The sequence below is a fragment of the Vanessa tameamea genome, chromosome 5 (genome assembly GCF_037043105.1).
Source record: "Vanessa tameamea isolate UH-Manoa-2023 chromosome 5, ilVanTame1 primary haplotype, whole genome shotgun sequence".
Taxonomy (NCBI): domain Eukaryota; kingdom Metazoa; phylum Arthropoda; class Insecta; order Lepidoptera; family Nymphalidae; genus Vanessa; species Vanessa tameamea.
In genome coordinates, this window is record NC_087313.1 from 14293379 (window position 1) to 14313083 (window position 19705).

Consider the following 19705-nt stretch of genomic DNA (forward strand, 5'->3'; position numbering starts at 1 on the left):
ATGTAACCGTTTGACATTATAGCGGTAGTACTTATATTAATTATTATGATTCTATGATTCTATGATACGTGACAGACATACAAACCGTGAAGTCGTTGTATGATATATATGATATTACTATATCACCTTAATATCACAACATTTTAATGTGAAGATTTCGTCTCATATGAATCGGGTTGAACAAGAGTCGCGGTCTCGGATCATTATTTAAACTTTATCTTAATTATAGTCAGGTAAATTAAAACGTACACAATAATCTTGTCACTCAAGGTAACATGCGAATTTTTTGTCACTTTCAAACCAAACTCAGCGTCCTTGACATCGGCTGTATCGTTTGAATGAACTTGTTGAATACAAATCAAGTTTAAAATTAATTATTATTTTTTATAACTGAAAGGTGTTTTAATTATCTCGAATACACATAGTATGATGATAAAAATGTTGTTTGTCATACATTCAGTAAAAAGGTAGATTTTGTCAATAGTAGGTAAATTGTTACGTTCACCTCGGGCTTTGTTGAAGACCCTCTGGGTAGATACCCCACACACATCATATATTCAGCAATCAAGCAGCAATACTCAGTGGCCGGTTTAAAGGGCAAGTGAGCCAGTGTAGCTAAAGGCATAAGGGACATAACAACAAATTTAACAAGAATGATAGCAAATTGGCGATCTGAGGAATAGTTATGTTTTCATGCGGTGCCATCAAGGTGGCCCCTTTGTAAGATCGCCAAACAATGTTTTAGAAGAAAGTAATTATTGGCTTCTTGGTAACAAAAACTTATTTAGAGAATGTATTTATGACAGTAGATTTGAGAGTACTATACGATGAATGTCTTCTTTTTCTACTACATAAGGTACAGTTAGAATTCAACGTCGAGCCTAAATTGCTAGTCAGTTTTATGGCAGCGATTACCAGCAGATAACACATTTTCACGTCTGTCTTCCTATTGTAAAATGAAAAAGGGTTTTTATCGCTACATAAAATGTGAATCACTTCTGGTACATGTATAATTTTCCAGTATATAACCAGTTATCGCTTAGTTGACGGCTACGATTTGATTAAAATAAATCTTATATAAATAGATGTTGAACGATATCTTTCGTGTAGAATATTTGAATGGAAATCAAAGGCACTCGTAGCGTTTTGCTTTATACTCATACGTTCTGATAGCAAAAGATACACCCGAGGGATAATAATTAATATTCAAATACGGTCCGTGTTAAACTAATCTCATAATTAGTTTATATACACACAAACCTACTGTACTGTTTGATATGGAACTTTCGGATAGTCTATCGGCCCGACATAACCTGTGTAGTATATTGACATTATATACATAGGTATATATATATTTAAATATAGCTTAATGTACGCAATATATTCGAAAAGAAAATTATCGGCTTGGGCATTTTCCGACAAACGCCATGGAAAGTACAAAAGATGCACAAAAAGTCTGTATAAATGTACCACTTAAAATTTATACAAAAATAACGGCATATTTTATAGGAAATTCACAGAAACAAATTTTATGTTTAAAAGTGATAGAAAAAGTGAATAATATTTTTTTTATGACGTGACTTTAATCGTTACTGTGAATAGGACACTAAGCGTTTTCTGATATAATCAATAAAATCATTTGCGTTTTGCAATTTATGCCAGTTTTTTTAGACACATTGCAAGATATAGGAATTGAAACGCATAACGAAACAGAGGCGAGAGAGGCAGAGAGGTAGAGACGTCCCTTAACTGGATAATGATAATATTAATTTATAATATATTCATCCTGAAAAGTCAAAAACGGGAAGATAGTTGGTATTAAATAATGGATTATAAAAAAAATATACCAAGTTTCGGTCATCCGGGGGGCAATTGAGTCCTACATTTCACTGTTGTTTCTGTTTATCTGTAGTCAGTTCTATTACCTAGAATTAGTCCCAGCGCCGCCGCCTATTTCAGCCCGCATCGGCCAGCCTTTCCATCGCTGCCATCACGCCACCCTCCGATTAGGTACTCACACGTCACGTATAGATTATAACAAATGGTAATATTTGTGAACTTAGTGTTAATTTAATTTACATGAGGCACACATTTACAAGATAAGATAAGGTCGTGTGGAGTTCAGCGGTGTTATGAGGACCTTTGGCCGCAAGTGGGACATTTACTTTTTACTTCCAAGGCTATATTATATATATACACGACACGAGTGACGTTTGTGGCACGTTGAAGATGGTTATGGTTAATTGTTTTACGGCGGCAATGTCTATGGCTGTCGACCACTTACCATTCGGTGTCCCGTATGCCCGTCCGCTTAATGATACAGTCATTCAAACTGCGAGTCCATTTCAGTTTAGACTGTTTGTCGCTTCTGTATTTTTATCACAATGATTGTGTATTATGAGACATCTAATGTAAATAGCCCTTTATATGCAGCACTATATTCAATGAAACTTGCAAACATCAAATAATAATTATGTAAAAATCTTCCGTGAATTGGATATTCGGTTATGCGTGATTGTTGGTAACGCGATTAAACGATATCCTTCTCATTGTATTAATCGTTACGAATAATTCTTTGACGAATCATTATTGTTGTTGTTGTTATAGTTGGTGTGATTATTAATTCAAAAATCCAACACCTGACACGAGTTTCTGAAGCGCGGAACATTCTGTAGAGCTTTACATTTTAAGCTTTATTAAAATTCTCTCCCGCTCAAGATTCTCAGACAATTGTATTTCGCGTTCAAATCGCTTAAGTGGGACAGTTTTTATACTTTTTAAATTCTCTTTTCGTCTATTCATTTTTCATTAAGCTCGGTTGCAACAGATTGTAAGTTTAATCACTTTATATTATTTATTTGTACGAGTCCCTTACCGTGAACTTGGAACGAAGACATCCTAGTGTACGTTACGTATTTCAGGCAGGCTACCTGGTTATGCTTCTATAATACGTATGTACGTGACGTTTTCAGACGAGTTTTAGCTAACGGCTTTTGATATATTTTATTAAGTATGTGCGAAGGTTTAATATACATATATCCAGTTTTTGGTCAGAGCGATGACCACCTGACCTCAGGCAGCTGTCAAGGGCGAGTCGCGAACACGTTAGATGAAAACGCTCGCTGATTGGCTGATCGAAGTAATAAGATTGCTAAAATATGCGAGAGGATAAAATTAATTTTACCTCCATGCGATCATAGGACCGATCGAATAGGACCGGTTCATCTCGAATATTTCGGATACTGTTGCCAGCGAACTTTTATCTCTATTATAGATAAAACAATGTATTTAAATTCACAGAATTGATTAATTATACTTCGCCATTTTTTTTTAAAGAAAAAGAAAAGTATATATTAAAAAATATCTTATAGTGTGTCATCATTGTTATTGTAAAGGATTATGGAAAATCTTAGTTGAATATTAATTTACGGTATTTAGAAATTAGTTGGGAACTTCTAGAATTATGAGTCAATTTTTCACAAATTGTTCTATTATAGCGGATTTCACTTCAGCTGACCAGATTAGTCTACATTGGATCAACAAAAGTTGAGAGATCGTTTGTCGAATCCATTTTGGTATATTTTATTTGTTTGAAATATTGTTCAAATGGTTCAAATCGTTTTTGACCTAGCATATCGATTTAAATATATTCTGTTAGTTTCAGTAGATTCCTTGTTAGTTTAAAAAACAGAAATGATATACGCTGGTTTTTATAAACTCACAATCATTACTGTGCTTGTCAGAAATTATTCAGAATATTTTGACCTTTACGAAGATTAATTAGTTGACTGCACACCTTGGGAATGAAATGATCGCCTCCAGGCTGCTTCAAATAACTAAAATATAATTATCATTGTACATAATAAAGGTTAAAATATATATATATATCCCGCTGAGTTTCTTTCGCCGGTTCTTCTCAGGTCCGAGGTGCTAAATTCCGAACCGGTGGTAGATTTTTGACTATCAATAAGCAAGTGTAAACACTTCTATATTGAATAAAGATTTTTGACTTTGACTTTGATATATTGCAAAGGTAATATCAACAAAGGGGTTTTAAACTAGAAAAGTTGGCAAAACGCGATAAAGAATTATCAAAGTTGGAGCCTCGAGTGTCTGGTCTCGTTCTTGAGTGGGCTCGGTTAGTATTCGGTGATGTGAGGGAAAGTGTATTTACACCAACTTTGCGATAACACTCCACTGAAGTTATGCGAGAAGTGTTTGCGTTAAATGTTTTATTTCGCTTTCTTCTGGTTTTTTTCGCTCTTACAAGTGTGTATGCATGTGTGTGTAAATTATGTAAAGACAAGAGACGGAATGATAGGATCCTACAATGGCCTTTGTGCTCTTTTTATATAACAATTATTAAAAAATTCAGCAGTTTATTTAATTTAAATAAAACATACGTCTTAAAATTAGTGACATGTTTATATATAAAGCTTTAATATAATATTTACGATTTCTTATCAGTTAGCCATGATCAAAAAATCATCAAAATCAAAATATAATTTATTCAAGTAGGCTTTTACAAGCACTTTTGAATCGTCATTTAACAAACTATTTAAAGTAAAGCTACCAAGACAACGACAATTTGAAAATCAGAAAAAAGCTAGAATATATTTAAATTAATTCGGCACACTCAAAACAAAGCGCTGTTTGGAAAGTATGGCTTCGTTAAAAACCATAGATACAGGTGATAATGTCGTAGATAAAATTAGATCTTTTGATGGTCAAAAAATATATGAAGACCTGGATCTTCTGTTTTTATGGTCAAAAAATATATGAAGACCTGGATATCTTCTGCAAACAGCGTTACCGCAATTAAACACAGCGCGACGGTGCTTTGTTTTGAGTCCGCCAAATTAATTCAAATAATACGGTATCAAATTTTCAGATTATCACGGTTAACTGATTAGAAACCGTAAATATTACATTAAAACTTTTGATATAAGCATGCAACTAATTTTTGTTAAGATTAAATAAAATTGAGCAATTTTTGATGATATGATATGTTGTAAATGATTTCTAAAGTCCTTTAAAAGTAGTAAAAAGCAAAGGGCACGGCAGACATATTATAAAGAAAACTGGAAATATTGAAAACCTCATCAATACGACAAATCCTGCCGATCTTATGAAGCCTTAGGTTGATTGTTTTAACATTTGGACAACTCTATCGATAAAATATTCACGATGACTGTTGACTATTGCAGATTTGCTAATACATTGGTAGCATATAAACGCTTACGTTTAAGATATATTTAATAACTTAATTTACTAATTTATGTAAATAATATTATTATTACTTACGTGTTTATACAATAGATGAGTCAATAACAATACGAGATCAATTAACTGCTCACTAAAAGTCACAACACGTAACGGTAGATTAATAATTATATCATTACACTCAAATTATTATCATTGAACTTATTTTATACGTTAAAATTTCCTGTCATCCTCTGGCACTTTCACAACTTGAAATTCAAGAACGTAAGTATTTTTTTTTGTTGTCACATTCAACAATTAGTTGTGGATAAGTAATTGTTGAACGTGTTAGTTAGTTCGCTGGAGTTTTCCCGCGTAGTCGCGTGCAAGTGTAGTGCAAGCTACGTTGCGCGCAGATGCGAACGGTCGCTCGCTCAGCGCGCTACTGGCTACTGCTGCGTGCGACGCCGCGCGTAACTTGTGACGCTACGGTGACAGCTACGCCTTGTCACGGTGTCCCGGTGTCCCGGTGTCCCGCCGTTTGAATTGTTATTATTTTTGAGATGGGAATTAATTTAATCTAATGCATAAGCATGAAAATACAACAAGTAGCTCAGAACAACAAGTCACACATCGGAGATTTACACAAGTTAAGATCAGTCGGCGTTTAATAACCGCACGCTCGGTGGCGTCGTCGATTACTCTGAATATTGAAGTATTTTTTCTTAATATTTATTTAGGGTAATTCCCTGAATTAGTGCATTATTTAGCATGATAAAAAGAACGACGGTAGGATGTAGAGTTTTATTATTCCCCGATAAGAGGTTTTTTGCGTATTTGTCATAAGTTTGTCAGTGCTCACAAAAGTTCCGAATACTGATTTCTCGCTTCGACGCCTTATTCATATTAGTAACGTATAGCAATAGCTATAAATAAATTTAGAAAATAAATAAACTCAAGGCAAAATAAAAATATATAAATCGGATCTCGTGAAAATATATCAGCCCGGTACCAGGTCACAGTTGGTACCGTAGGAAAACTATAAAAATTATCATTTAGTTTTAATAATGTATTCTTACCAAATACAGTATAAAACGCATCGCCGAGGCGCTCTCGGGTGTGTGGGCACTGTGCGCGGTGTTTGCTTGTGACGGAACTTAACCCCCTTGGTACACCACCGACATTTGTTACACCGGTGAGTTATGTTTATATTTCGTTTATTATAATTGATTAAGGGATGTTTATATGTGACAAAATTACAAGAAATAAAAAAAATAGTTTTCATAAAAAGGTCATTTATATTTTAGCCCTCAATATGAATAATTATACAACAGGGATGTACTATTTCTTTAAATTTAAATTGGACCGAATGGGAAGTATTCTCTGAACAAAGTCGGGCAGCTAGAGCTATTTTGGATAATAATAAATTATACGATTCTAGTTTAAATATAATTCAAAATATTTCATTTGTAGTGACGTCGCTTACGATGTTGTCTGCTAAAGAAAGTTTAAATTATCGCCGCTAATTAAACACAGAAATTCTGTAAAGTTCCAATTTTAAGTTCGCAGCAACAACGAGCTGCTAATGTCAACTAGTTGACGGTTTAATTTATGTTTTTATCGTTATCACGCGGCGATACCTCTGACGCGTCGGTTCCGTTGAATCGCACTCTTGTTGAAATAGGACGTATTACGAGTGTTTATAGATAAATAACGAACGTGAAACCGGAACATTCAGTAATTTAGCAACGACCTGTAAATTTTCCACAACTGGGAAAGACATCTTCTCTGAAGACGATGGTTTGGGAGCACATATCCCCACGCTAATCCAGTTTTATACAGGTTTCCTCACCAGTACACGAAAACTCAGATGTGAATTCACAAACTTCAAGTAAAATCCGCGAGTTCGAACGACTGGGGCATCTCAGCGCTCAGTTATGTGATATGTTTTGCAAATAATGATGTGTTTCAGATAGACATATCAATCTCAGAACTTGGGACATTATGTGACAGCGCTCCGCGCCGGTGAGCGACGTGTCACAAGTGATTCCATTGGCTTTTAAATTCATCGTCAACGCCGTTTGTTCTATGCTCATATTGAATAATACGATTCTTAGAAATGACAGTGTTATCCAATTACAGTCAATAGACACATCCACAGTAATATCAACTATTTCTACCGCCTCGTGGTCTAGCGACTAACTCTATAAGATTATATAGTTCAACGGGACTGAAGAACAAGGAATTTAGGATGAGAAAATGTATATAAACATTGTTTACTTCTAAATGCCTCGGAAAGCACCTAAACCGTTGGCCCCGCGACTGAACCGGTCCGGTTTCCTTGACTGACACTGACTCCAAAACTTACAATAATTGTAACTACATTATATTATTGTAAATCGACTTTAAAGTATTCTAATATTTTTCATATCATTTTACTTAGGAGAACTCTAAAAAATATTTTGATCATTGTTTGTTATTCATAGGTATGTGTTGAGTTAGATTTAAAGTGTAACTAGTGTAGTGTAGTAAACTCATAGGTCGTACCTACATATTGATGAGTAGAAAAAGTAAGTTGATTATTAAGTTGTAGAAGGATACGCAATTGGTTTTTTACTCTTTAGTGCATATTAATTTGTTTTGAAATAGTGTTTTATTTGAATTCAATTTTTTTTTGTTTAACTTTTTGTTTAAGTCATATTATTTGAATTTGTTTTCAGTTTTCAAAACACGAAAGAGCTAGCCAGAAGGCAATCGGCTTGTTCCCAAGAGTGCTGTCACTACGAGCTTGCTAATTGTGTAATAACGTCTTGCAAACAAACGTTCCATCACAATTTCATCACCGGTCATCAATCATCGCGGTCGAGACGGTAACTGATGAGGAGTGAATATTTGTCTGAAGCATATAATTTCCCGCGGAGCTGGCCGCGAGTCCGTCAGCAGCTGGCATAAACAATGCATGTGTGTGTTAATAGCGTTCGTACTCGAAGCTTGATAGCACCTGAGTCACTGCTCTAGTTGGAACATAAACTAACTCCGCTTTTACAATAAAGAGTAATTGTTGGATTGCGTTTCCATTTGTTGCATTACGTTCAAGTTGAAATTTGTTTTTAAATGACGTTTTCGATTGTTGATAAAAGTACACTGAACTTATGAATTACCACCGGTTTTCTTATAGAACTCCACATCAGATTCGACTCAATGCCTGCTCGAATGATGAGTAGGTTACGTGGAGGCTCTTGGTTCAATTCCAAGCCGGTAATGATTTCATTTAATATTGAAAAGAGACGATTGCATAGTGCTTGTAAGCAAAGCTTGCAATAGTTAAATAATGTATATTTAGTATATACAATTACTATACCTTATTTTCAAGTAATAACGTTTTGTTTATGTTTTTACTGAAACTATATTATCTGAGGAGATCTCGAATCGAGCGATATTATTATAACAGTATTTAAAACGGGATATTTACCATGTTTTTTATTTTTATTTGGTGGAGCTCGATATTTCGACATTATCTACGAATGTCTTGTTCACGAGACAAGATATTATCATAATTAAAACAGACGGCCGGTGAGTGTTTTCAAAGGTTAATCGAGTGTCCTTTTCGCGTCGCTGTCGTTGAATGGTTTCAGAATACCGGAGCCGAGAACTAGGTAAGTTTAGCTTTATGGGAAATTTTCGTTCGGTCGAAAATCGGTGTATTTGCTTAGTTTATTTTTTGTTTAGTCTATGGTTTGCGTCTTAATGTTACTTCTGGCGTTTTTCGCTGTCATAATAAAGGTTAAAACTAAAACGCGTTGTAATTAAAAACCCCGAGATCTTTAAAATAAATGAAATGTTGTCTACATTTCAGAACGATGTGCCGTATTAAATTATGTTTGCACACACATTTTGATTATAATTTTGAACTCAATAGTAATAGTTAAACAAAAGTAGTTGTAAAAGTTAGTTCAAATGTTTATTTTGATATAAAATCCCAACATTTAACTCAATTGTATGTTGAGCACGAATTATAATTGAAGGCGTGGGTCAAGGTTTAGATCTGGTCTTACCGATTTATAGTTTTAAATTTAACATCGGCTTAAATCCGTTAGATTTAATGAAATTTAAATACGCACGGCTTGTGGTTAGAGATAATAGAATGTAATCTAAGGCTCCACCAAAGTCGACGAGAAATCAAAGGGACGATGACCAGCAGCCGGGTGGTCAGTCTATATTGATATGACAGCTGAAAAATTGTGGATACAGTGTACACAAGTTATGTAAATAAGTTTATTTGATAGAGGAGAGGTCATATATTTAACAGTATTACATGAGGCGAATACTGTAATGATGATTAATTATTAAAATATACAGTAGGACACAGTAGTGTGGTGTAGCAAAAGGGGTCGCATCTTAACCGGGGCTTATGTGTTTATATGTTATCTCGTGCTTTGCAGTAAAAAGAAAGCATTGTAACGAAAAATGCTCGTATCGGATGAAATTTCGTCCCACGTTTGGATACACGTGTATCTGCCCACTCACACTGAAGAAACATGGCAGAATAACCTCCCGAGCTACTGGCTAAAGCCTGTTCCCGTTTGCCAAACTTTGTTATGCATAGTTTTGCCACTTTGTGCAGTCACTACTTTTACAAAAAACATGCGCTCGGAAATATGAATAGATGTATTTAGATTTATATTCTAGTGAAACCATCGAATGTTATTGGTATGATGAAGTACCCATTCGTATAATTTTGGCAGGTTTTCATATTTCAATCGAACTGTCAAGAAAAACTATTGAAGAATCGTTTCTATTGATTTGTTTGTCACAGTTGACTTCGCAGAATTCGTCTTATATGCGTCACGTCGTTTAGTTCGATTATATGTAGCGTCATGTTTTGGCAACAGTTCAGAAAATAAAGCGCCGCGACCGCGCTGTGGAGAGAGCACGTGGTTTTGAACTGAAGGTCATGGGTTCAGAACCACTGAGCAGCTAATAAATAAATGCAGCGACAGAGTTTTGTAAGCGACAAACGATAGTATTTATTTTCTTTGATGATTTGAAACGAGAGTGTTCTGGGATATATGTCAATGTGTATCGTGTCACAGTATTATTAATAACTCAGGTGCACTTTTCATATATTTTATGTGCGTCAATATGAATTTCTAATCTCAAGGAATAGTCAGGAGATGGTATGTATTGCAGGCGAGGAGTTGCAGTTATTTGGCAAATACCTTGTAGTCTATTCACTATTCGAGATAATGTCATCGTATATATAAAATCATTAGTTTTGATGCGCGAGGGCACCGATTCTGGCAGACTCTCAGATCATAAAACGAAAGGCAGATTTGGGAACTTTTTACGTCTTGAAAATTTATCTTTAAAGTAAAACTTTATTGACATTTTATAAACAAAAAGATTCGTCCTTTCGTTTGTCTTTAATAAGACAATACTTACGATAAACTTGTAAATAGCTTTTTATGTAGAATTGTGTTGAATCCGAACGCTGCTGAATTTCCAAGAAGTGAAAAATACGTGGGCTTATTCGTCGGCTATCGTAAACGATTTTTTTACATATGAATCGTTAAATTTGTTTCCGAGTAAATAATGTATGTGTTGACGTCACGGCCCGACTACGACTGACCCCGCGATGCCCTTATTGTTCTGTGACCGACGAAATCGCTCATTAATAAAGAAACTCTTAACTAAACCGAGGAGTGAACTCGTGACGACCAATAACTTAAATACCTCATAAGTTTTTCTTTCAAAAACTTAGTTCTGTTGATACTTCGCTTATTAAGAATACACGTGCACGCGTTCCGTCCTGTTATTATATCTAAAACTAACTTCGAAGTTTCCGAGTTTCGTGGCGCATCCCTTCCTTATTTGCACTGGCACAGGCTCCGGAATCAACTGCAACTGCAATCATGTATTGAAAATATTTAAACACATGTTAGATGCAACATATTTTTTTTTCTTATATCATCCTCCTCCTGCCCTTATCCCAATTTTACTTGAGGTCGGCGCAGCATGTCTTCTTCTTCCATACTTCTCTGTCGGACGTCATCTCACTAGTAACATTCTTTCTAACCATATCGTCTTTCAACCGATCTATCCATCGTTTCTTGGGTCGTCCCCTAGCTCTATATCCATCTACATCCATTCTCAAAACCTTATATATTTTATTCTTTTCTAATATATTTTATCAAATATATAATTTCTCGTAGCGCAAATGAATCATTGAAAAACCGGCAACAAACTCAATAGGTGCTCTTTTTTACCAACTGTCGAGATGTCGACGTGCGTGACTAGCAACATCGTGTACTCTACGAAATAAATGATTAGCATCGAAATGGAAATAAATATATTGGATACGAATATTTATTTGATAAACAATGTGATATGGATTATTAGTATATTTCATGTTATGATGTTGATACAATTATATTATTGTTTGTATCAAATATGCCCTGTATGTCTGAGTTAAGTGGCCCAGTGCTCAGGATACGATCTTAAGTTTAACCAAAGATCTATGAATTCATACTTTTATTCGTTTGTACGTTTTCTGGGATACTGTTGTAAAGACATACATATGTATTTTACCTGTCTATTAATAAAACGAGGGCGCGAGCACGAATATTTCCTGTCACTAGACTGGCCGCTTCCTACAGTGTGCCCTTTAGTTTTATCAATGAAACTTGCAACGTCCAAGTTTGTGTCGGGCTTATCTCGGCGTGCACTTCGATATAACGCAATTACCGGATCAGCTTAATGCGCCACTTATAAAGTTGTTCAAGGATGCGGGTTTGTCTTTCGTATCGTGCATATATGTGTGTGTTGACTGCAAGGTTTAATAGTGTTTTTATTTAAATTTTCATTATCTGTTTACTCGGTCATATTGCATAAATATTAAATTAATATGTCTTTGAATAATCTCTGTTTAGTATTAAGAAAAGTAATTTAAAATATATTAATTTAGGACGGGTAGCTGTCCCGACTTCGTTCGGGCGAAATAAGAATTTTAATTACCTCTCGAACGCAGCGCCCTCTAGCAGGTCCAATCCGGACCGTTCAGGGATCCACTCAAATCCGTACATTTTAATCCTACTACTTTGTCTTCTACTTAGTTAACACAGCAATTATTAAACACACAAAAATAAATAAACTAGTTAGCCTTTATCTCTAACACAAGACAGAATCACGACTAAGAAACAAAGGTGTCGATTTAAAATATTATTTATTTGAAGATTTGTAAGGAATTTATAATAATATAGCTAATTAAAGAAGTGAACTGCGCCACAACTTCCGTACACAATATTTCACGACATTTTCGACATAACATTAAAAAAATAGTGTTTTAAAAAATAAAGATTTTGTTACAAATCAAAAATTGCGTGAAAGACAAATATGAGAAAAAGCTATGATTTGAAAAAAAAATTATATTATAATTAAGTTAATTTGAGTTAAACGACAAGTTAGTCACTAGGTTGTTATCGTCCTGCAATAAAGGAAGTGTTGAACACCGAGATATCGGAATGTCTGTAATATAATAATAAAATATAATGCATGTATGTATTACGGTGATATTAATTTAAATCTAAAGATATAGTAGATATAGTGCACATAGTGCTCACGAGATACTTTATTCAAGTGTCTCGTGAGCACTTTGATTTGTCATTTTACATAATTAATTTTCATTCAAAGCTAACACCGGTTCGGAATCTAGTTTCCATCAAGAAGAACGGACAAGAAAGTTAGTAGTAACTCTTTTCCAACAGTCAGTTCCATAAATTATTAAATACAATAATTGAATTACTACTTACCTCGACGATGTATCCATGTGGTGCGGACCGAGATATATAACCCACCATACGCTGGAGACTTGCCTCGCATGGAACGCGGAGAGGCAGATCCTAGTCGTCGGACTAGATCTATCCCTGCGAACAATCGTGTCGGTGAAGCTCCATAGGTCGTGGATTTGGCGTGAAGGGCCGTTGCTTCCTTCTGTATATGGGATTATTCTCCTTAGAAATAGCGTGATGATTACCAACTTTCAGCACCTCTCGTTTGTGCATGTGTGTGTGTCTAATCTTGTAGTTCAATTTGAAAACAGTTTCAATAAGCCGATTGAGATGAAATACATATGTTTCTGACAATACAATTTAATGTGAATACGAAAAAATTTTACTGTCGAGTGACTCATTTGCCAGTCTGCCTACTAATTTAAAAAAAGATCCACAAAAGTTTAGTCATCCTGCATCTTTAAAGATATATTAAAAATATATATTCGTTATTAAATTGTTTTACTGTGTGTAAGACATTATCTAATTAAAAGTTTTTTTATTTTTATTTTAGGATAACTAAATCTACAAAGGAAATTCTCTTATTTAAAAAATGACATTTAACATGTATTACATATACGTTTTTATTCGAAAACGGTCATATTATGTTTTCATAATTTCATTTAATCAATTTTGTATACGCATGAAATCGGGGTATATTACAAGAAACGGGTGGACGTGTCACGTCACACGCGTCGTTAAACGTGTTGTTATGTTATGTTAAAGTTATAACATAGATGCAATCAAATTTACGACACCATTAAATTCGAAGAGGAGAATATTTTTACATCGTCCAAGCCGGTTCTCGTACATAATTAATGTCTAGGAAAATGTTTCATAAAATTAATATATAATAAATAACTCTAATATTATTATTGGCAAAAACACACGTTAGGTCTTGGAGGATGAGGTCAAGTGACCGAGTTGTTTTTATACAGGTATACTTTGACGACATTAACCTTTACATGCTTTGTTCTTCTTTATTCGGTTGGTATACAATTCTACTTGAAAAGCGTGACACGTCGCACACACATAAAGATTCACAGTTCAGACTATCGTCTTTAAATAATGATAGAAAATACCAGTTCATCTTGACCGCGGCCTTTTAAATAAATTGCTAAGATATTTTTTTGTTTCTTTAAATCGTATTATACAGATCCTGAAGTTTTATACAACCTATAGTTTGCAAAGTATTATAAAAAATGCAGATTATTTAGTCTTGAGAAGACAGTTGAGTATATAATTGTGGAACATATGTGGAGTATTAGATAAACCGAGGCAGTTTCCATAACAGTGTTAGTTTTTCCGATGTTGGGGACTTTCCGAATGACAACGGCACGTTTAAAACTCACTTAGTGCAAAATTATAAAGTAACAAGTTCTACAATTAACCCTTAAATGTTATAGTGCTGAATATATATTTATTATACATATAAAAGGAGACGCGCCGCAGATTTAAAAAAATATTTAAATTTTTAAAATGTGTATAAGTATCACCCGATAAGATATTCTGCCACGAAACAGCAGTACTTAGTATCGTCGTGTGCTGAGCTGAAGGACAAGTCAGACTAACTGCAGGCACGAGGGACATAACATCACGAGATTGGTGGCGGATTGGCGATCTAAGGCATGTTTAATGTTTTTTACAGCGCCAGTATCTATGAGCGGTGGCGACCACTTACCATCAGGTCATTAAAAACTGACAACCGTAATTTTAACATTTAAAATAAACATAAATCCAACTGAGTAATTAGAATGAGCGCTGCAAATTATTATTTCTTTAAAATGTAAAACATCATATCAGGGAATGATAAGGAGCATAAAGTTATTCACTTTGTCAAACATTGCTATAATAAAACGTTTTAAGAGGGAAACTTCGTTGGGAACGATGGGAGTAAAATTTCAGGGCTGATTTTTAGTGCAAATGTTCCTGCAACAAACTCTTTTAGATAACAGCGCTGATTGCCACAATGATTGAATAGTGCGAAAACAACTAAGTAGTCGTTACGGAGTGTCGGAGGTGTCCGACGGATAACGACATTTTCTATATAGATCTGATGTACAGGGATGTGATCAATCAAAAAAAAACTTGATGTCGAGCGATCTCTCTGCTCCCTTCCACGGCGCGCTCTACGAAAATATAATTATGTGTTCTTTTTGAAAACGACGTTCAAATTACAGTTCAAAGAGATCTCAATATTTCTATCTATTTCATATAAAAAAGCATTAACATTTTGTTTTACTTGATAAGGTTTCTATCGTATTAAAATATCAAATCTCTGTGTATGAGGCTCCGTTATTTGAAGCGTCAATAGAATGTTACAACGTATACAAATAATTTCCTTGTGATGTCGTGTGTGTAACACCACATCACAAGGAAATTATTGAGGGTATTTCATTTTCACGGTTCGACCTTTTAAAAGTCCTTATTGTTCAACGTTGAAAATATATTATTTTAAATAAAAATTGCAACACTCCATTACGATGCGTAAAACTAGCAGGTAGCCGTCGGTTTAATTGCCTCAATTTGATTAACTCAGATAGCCGGTTCGGACGTCAATAACTGTATTATTTCTATACACTCGAACAGGATAAACGCATAACTATTCTTGGATCGACTTTTATTATGTAATACAGGAATGCATCACAATTAATATATTTTTTAAATGTTATATGCTGTTACAGTAAAAATATTTTTTATAATTTTAACTTTTTATTTAAATTATATAAAACGTCACAAAAGTGTCAATTTGCTAAAATCTGTGCCGTTAACCCATTTCCCACTTGAAATATAATTCTTGTTCTCTTGTGTACAAGAGAACAAGAATTATATTTTTAGAATCATCCTTAAATGTATATGCCAAAGTACAGATCCAAATTGCAAATCTTAATTTTAATTTTAAAATGCAGAAAACGTTAAAATTAGCATTTTATTAATTTTGATAAGGAATAATGAAGCGGGTGGACGTGAGTGAGCAAGCGGTGATTTAGAAAACTCAGAAACGATAGAACCGATTTGTTGAAGAATAATACGCGAAGTGGACTAAGCCTCTATCGATATGGTGAAGACTGTTGATGAAATCGGCTGCTTCGTATCACAAAATTTAATACAGTTTAATACATAGGTGTCCAATTTAATCAAGTGATTCCATATGGTCACTAAGTAATCCGAATATACAAAAAGATACGAGTCGAATAGAACCTCCTTCTTTTTAGGTTACTTTTTATTTTGATTAAACGACATAAGCATCAAAATAATTTTAGATAATATTTAGAAAACGGTCGATTTGTCGTGGGTCTCTTACGGCTGTGTCGCATCTTGTAAGCATTTTTGTTATATGTTTTCTCATAGTCATACAATGTATAATAATATTTTTATTTAATTAAAACTTTTATTCGTCTATTTCTTAGAAATAGCGTTTTAACTTATTTATTATTATTCATTCGCGATATCGCGGGAAAATTGATTTGTAATAAAATGGAACGGCATTCTTTTTGGCATTTTAAAATAAAATCGCTCTAGAGCTCGATAATCAAGTATTGGGTTGAGAGGGCGCTTAAAAGTAATTTGAATTGGGTGAAATGGGTTTACGATATCGGGGCTTAATAAAATATTCATAGGATCTTCCGAAGAGATTTTCTAATTCAGACACACGTTTCACAGTTAAATTGATTTATTTAAATGTATGTCTCCTCCTGCAGTACCTCTTAAATTCAAATACAGTTATATGTTATTGCTGTTCTGTTCTGTGCTGCTAGGATAATTGATGACAGCGCGGTACAACTCCTAGGATTGATGATAAATGAATTATTTAATTTAATTATAAACTTAAATATCGGTGTCCATGTTAATATTATAGAAATTTCCATTTTAACCTAAAAATGTAGATTCGTTTCGCTGTATTGTATTTACGTAAAAAAATAACTCGTGTAAAGTAGTAACGAAATAGAATTTCGGAGGAAAAAATGATTTCTGAACATTAATTATTTTTTATGAAAGTAATAAAATTGGTTCTGTACTACACAATAGATCACTAAGAATTAAATTAAATCGTTAATATTTAACGTCTTGCAAAAAAAATCGTCAGTTCTTTCATTCGACGAGACGTGATATTTTAATTAGTATCACGGAAATTTTGGCAAAAGCCGGATATTGTATGAGGAAAATATTTTTGAATTTATCGTTTGAATCACAATATAGTATATGTACTATACAGGTGTCGCTTCACCGCATTAATGCGTACAGTTAGCGGCATCAACGTCGCGCATCGTCTCGGTTATTTATGTCGACTGGTGCTCCGCGTAGAACATGAATATATTTACAAATTAACTTAAATGTTACGTTTATGTAATACCTCTTTGTATACCACATTGGTGTGTATTTCAGCCCTTAGGGTAGAATATCCAGAAACGCTTAAATGCGAATCAACTCATATTTAATCGGTAGCCTAAAAATAAAATTTCGAGCTTCTAGCTTCAAAAGGACAGACTTCCAGACTAACCTGAATACGAAATGTTAACACCTATTTTTCCCTTTAGGCCTAAAATATCAAGAAACGCTTAAATACGTATCTAATAATTTTTAATCAGTAGCTCAAAAATAAAGATTCATGCTTCTAACTTCAAAAATGACGGTATTTCAAACTATCCTATATACGAAATGTCAAACTCTATTTCTCCCCTTTGGCGTAAAATATCCAGAAACGCTTAAATAAATATCAAATCATTTTTAATCGGTAGCCCAAAAATAAAATTTCATGCTTCTAACTTCAAAATGACGGACTTCCAGGCGTGTACGAAATGTAAAATATCCAGAAACGCTTAAATCCGTATCTACTCATTTTTAATTAGTAGCCCATAAAAAAAGTTTCATGCTTCTAACTTCAAAAATGACGGATTTACAGACTAACCTATATAAAAAATGTCCTACCCCCTATTAAACCCCTTAGAGGTAGATTATCTAGAAACGCTTAAATACGTATCTACTCATTTTTGATCAGTATCCCAAAAATAAAGTTTCATGTTTCATTTAAGATAGAATCTTACAAATGACGGATTTCTATACAAACTTTCAACCCTTATATCACCCCCGTAGGGGTAGAATATGCAGAAACACTTAAATAAGTATCTACTCCTTTTTAATCAGTATCCCAAAAATAAAGTTTCATGTTTGTAACTTAAAAAATTCTATACGAATGTTCAATCCGTATTTCACCCATTTAGGGTAGAATATACAAAATTCCCTCCTGAGTGTGTGTCATGATATGTTAGTTTATAAGTGTACAGCCTAAAATATAATTTTTATGCTTCTAGTTCTAAAAATTCTAAGCATGATAATACTTTCAACAACTTACAATCTTTCATCCCCCTTTTCAACCCTTTGCAGCACTTTTTTCCAAATAAAAAGTAGCCTATGTCCTTTCTCAGGCTCTAGACTATTTGTGTACCAAATTTCATTTAAATCGGTTAAGTAGTTTTGGCGTGAAAGCGAAACAGACAGACAGAGTTACTTTCTCATTTATAATATTAGTATGGATTGTTATTTCTCTCGCTAGAGAGCTCCGATAATAACCGCGTCCGATCGCTGCTAAATTCAAAGTGCTACAGGGAGAACCGCGGCCTCCGACGCGCCTATAGCACGCTCCCGCCGCCCCTGCCGGCCGGTACCACCGCAAACGCTACGTTCCGCAATTTTTTAATCTGTAATATCTTCGAAAATATTCATATAGCATATGGTTTAAATATATGCTGTAAAGGGCCATATAGATCAATATTAAATCAACAATGTATTTAAGGTATTTCATTGGATAAGGATTAATGCTGTATAGGTTAAAATCGCTTCGAAAATTAGCCAATATTTTTCGCAAAAAGTAAACGATAATATGTTTATTGTGGGTTATCTTTAAGAGATAGACATATACTATCGCGGACTTTTTTGTAGACATTTTTGAGGTGTACAATTCTGTAGTACATTATTGTGATCTATCTAGTAGGGTTCAGCCAGCGTTTACAATGTAAGCGCAAAAATTGTATAAATATACGACATCACATTAGAAACTTTTAAAATTATCAGTGTTACTTAACTATATTGTCTATGTATTATATACAAAAACCTTCCTCTCGAATCACTCTATCTATTAAAAAATCGCATCAAAATCCGTTGCGTAGTTTTAAAGATTTAAGCGTACAAAGGGACATAGGGACAGAGAAAGCGACTTTGTTTTATACTATGTAAAGATACTAACTCGCAATAGACTGCTAGATACTGAGACTAGTCCGTTAAAACAAACTCTTCGTTGGCCCCAGTACAGGGAGCTAAAATTGTTTGACACATACAAATGTAAAACTTTGTGAGTGAATTTTTTTCGATGAGTGCGACAAACTTTTCTAATGCGAAACGTTTCGGCGCTGCTGCGTTTTCGAATGCTCGATTCCTGGAATTGTCGATATGACGTCACTGTGACTCTTTTTATATACAAATTGATTTTTTTTTAAATAAAATTATTTTAAAAATTGTGGTCCACTTGACCGACAAAAATCATGTTGCGTATGCGGTGTCGTAAAATGTCGTAATGACGTCATTATGTCTCCCCGTACATACGCGTTGGACAAAAGACGACAATGATAGATAATAGTATTCCAAATGTAAATATCGACTTGTCCGACAAATATATTGAG

The 19705-nt window shown here is 34.2% G+C and overlaps 2 protein-coding genes across 2 annotated transcripts in view; one reads left to right on the top strand and one right to left on the bottom strand.

Annotated features, from left to right (window-relative positions):
- LOC113404462 (FMRFamide receptor-like) overlaps window positions 1-5528 on the bottom strand; it is a 79727-nt gene extending 74199 nt beyond the window's left edge. Inside the window, exon 1 of the mRNA XM_026645356.2 lies at window positions 5305-5528. The gene's annotated coding sequence lies outside the window, so the exon portion shown is untranslated. The remainder of the gene's footprint in view (window positions 1-5304) is intronic.
- The window catches only part of LOC113404424 (uncharacterized), a 186808-nt gene that overhangs the window by 72089 nt on the left and 95014 nt on the right, over window positions 1-19705 (top strand). The gene's annotated exons all lie outside the window — the stretch shown is intronic.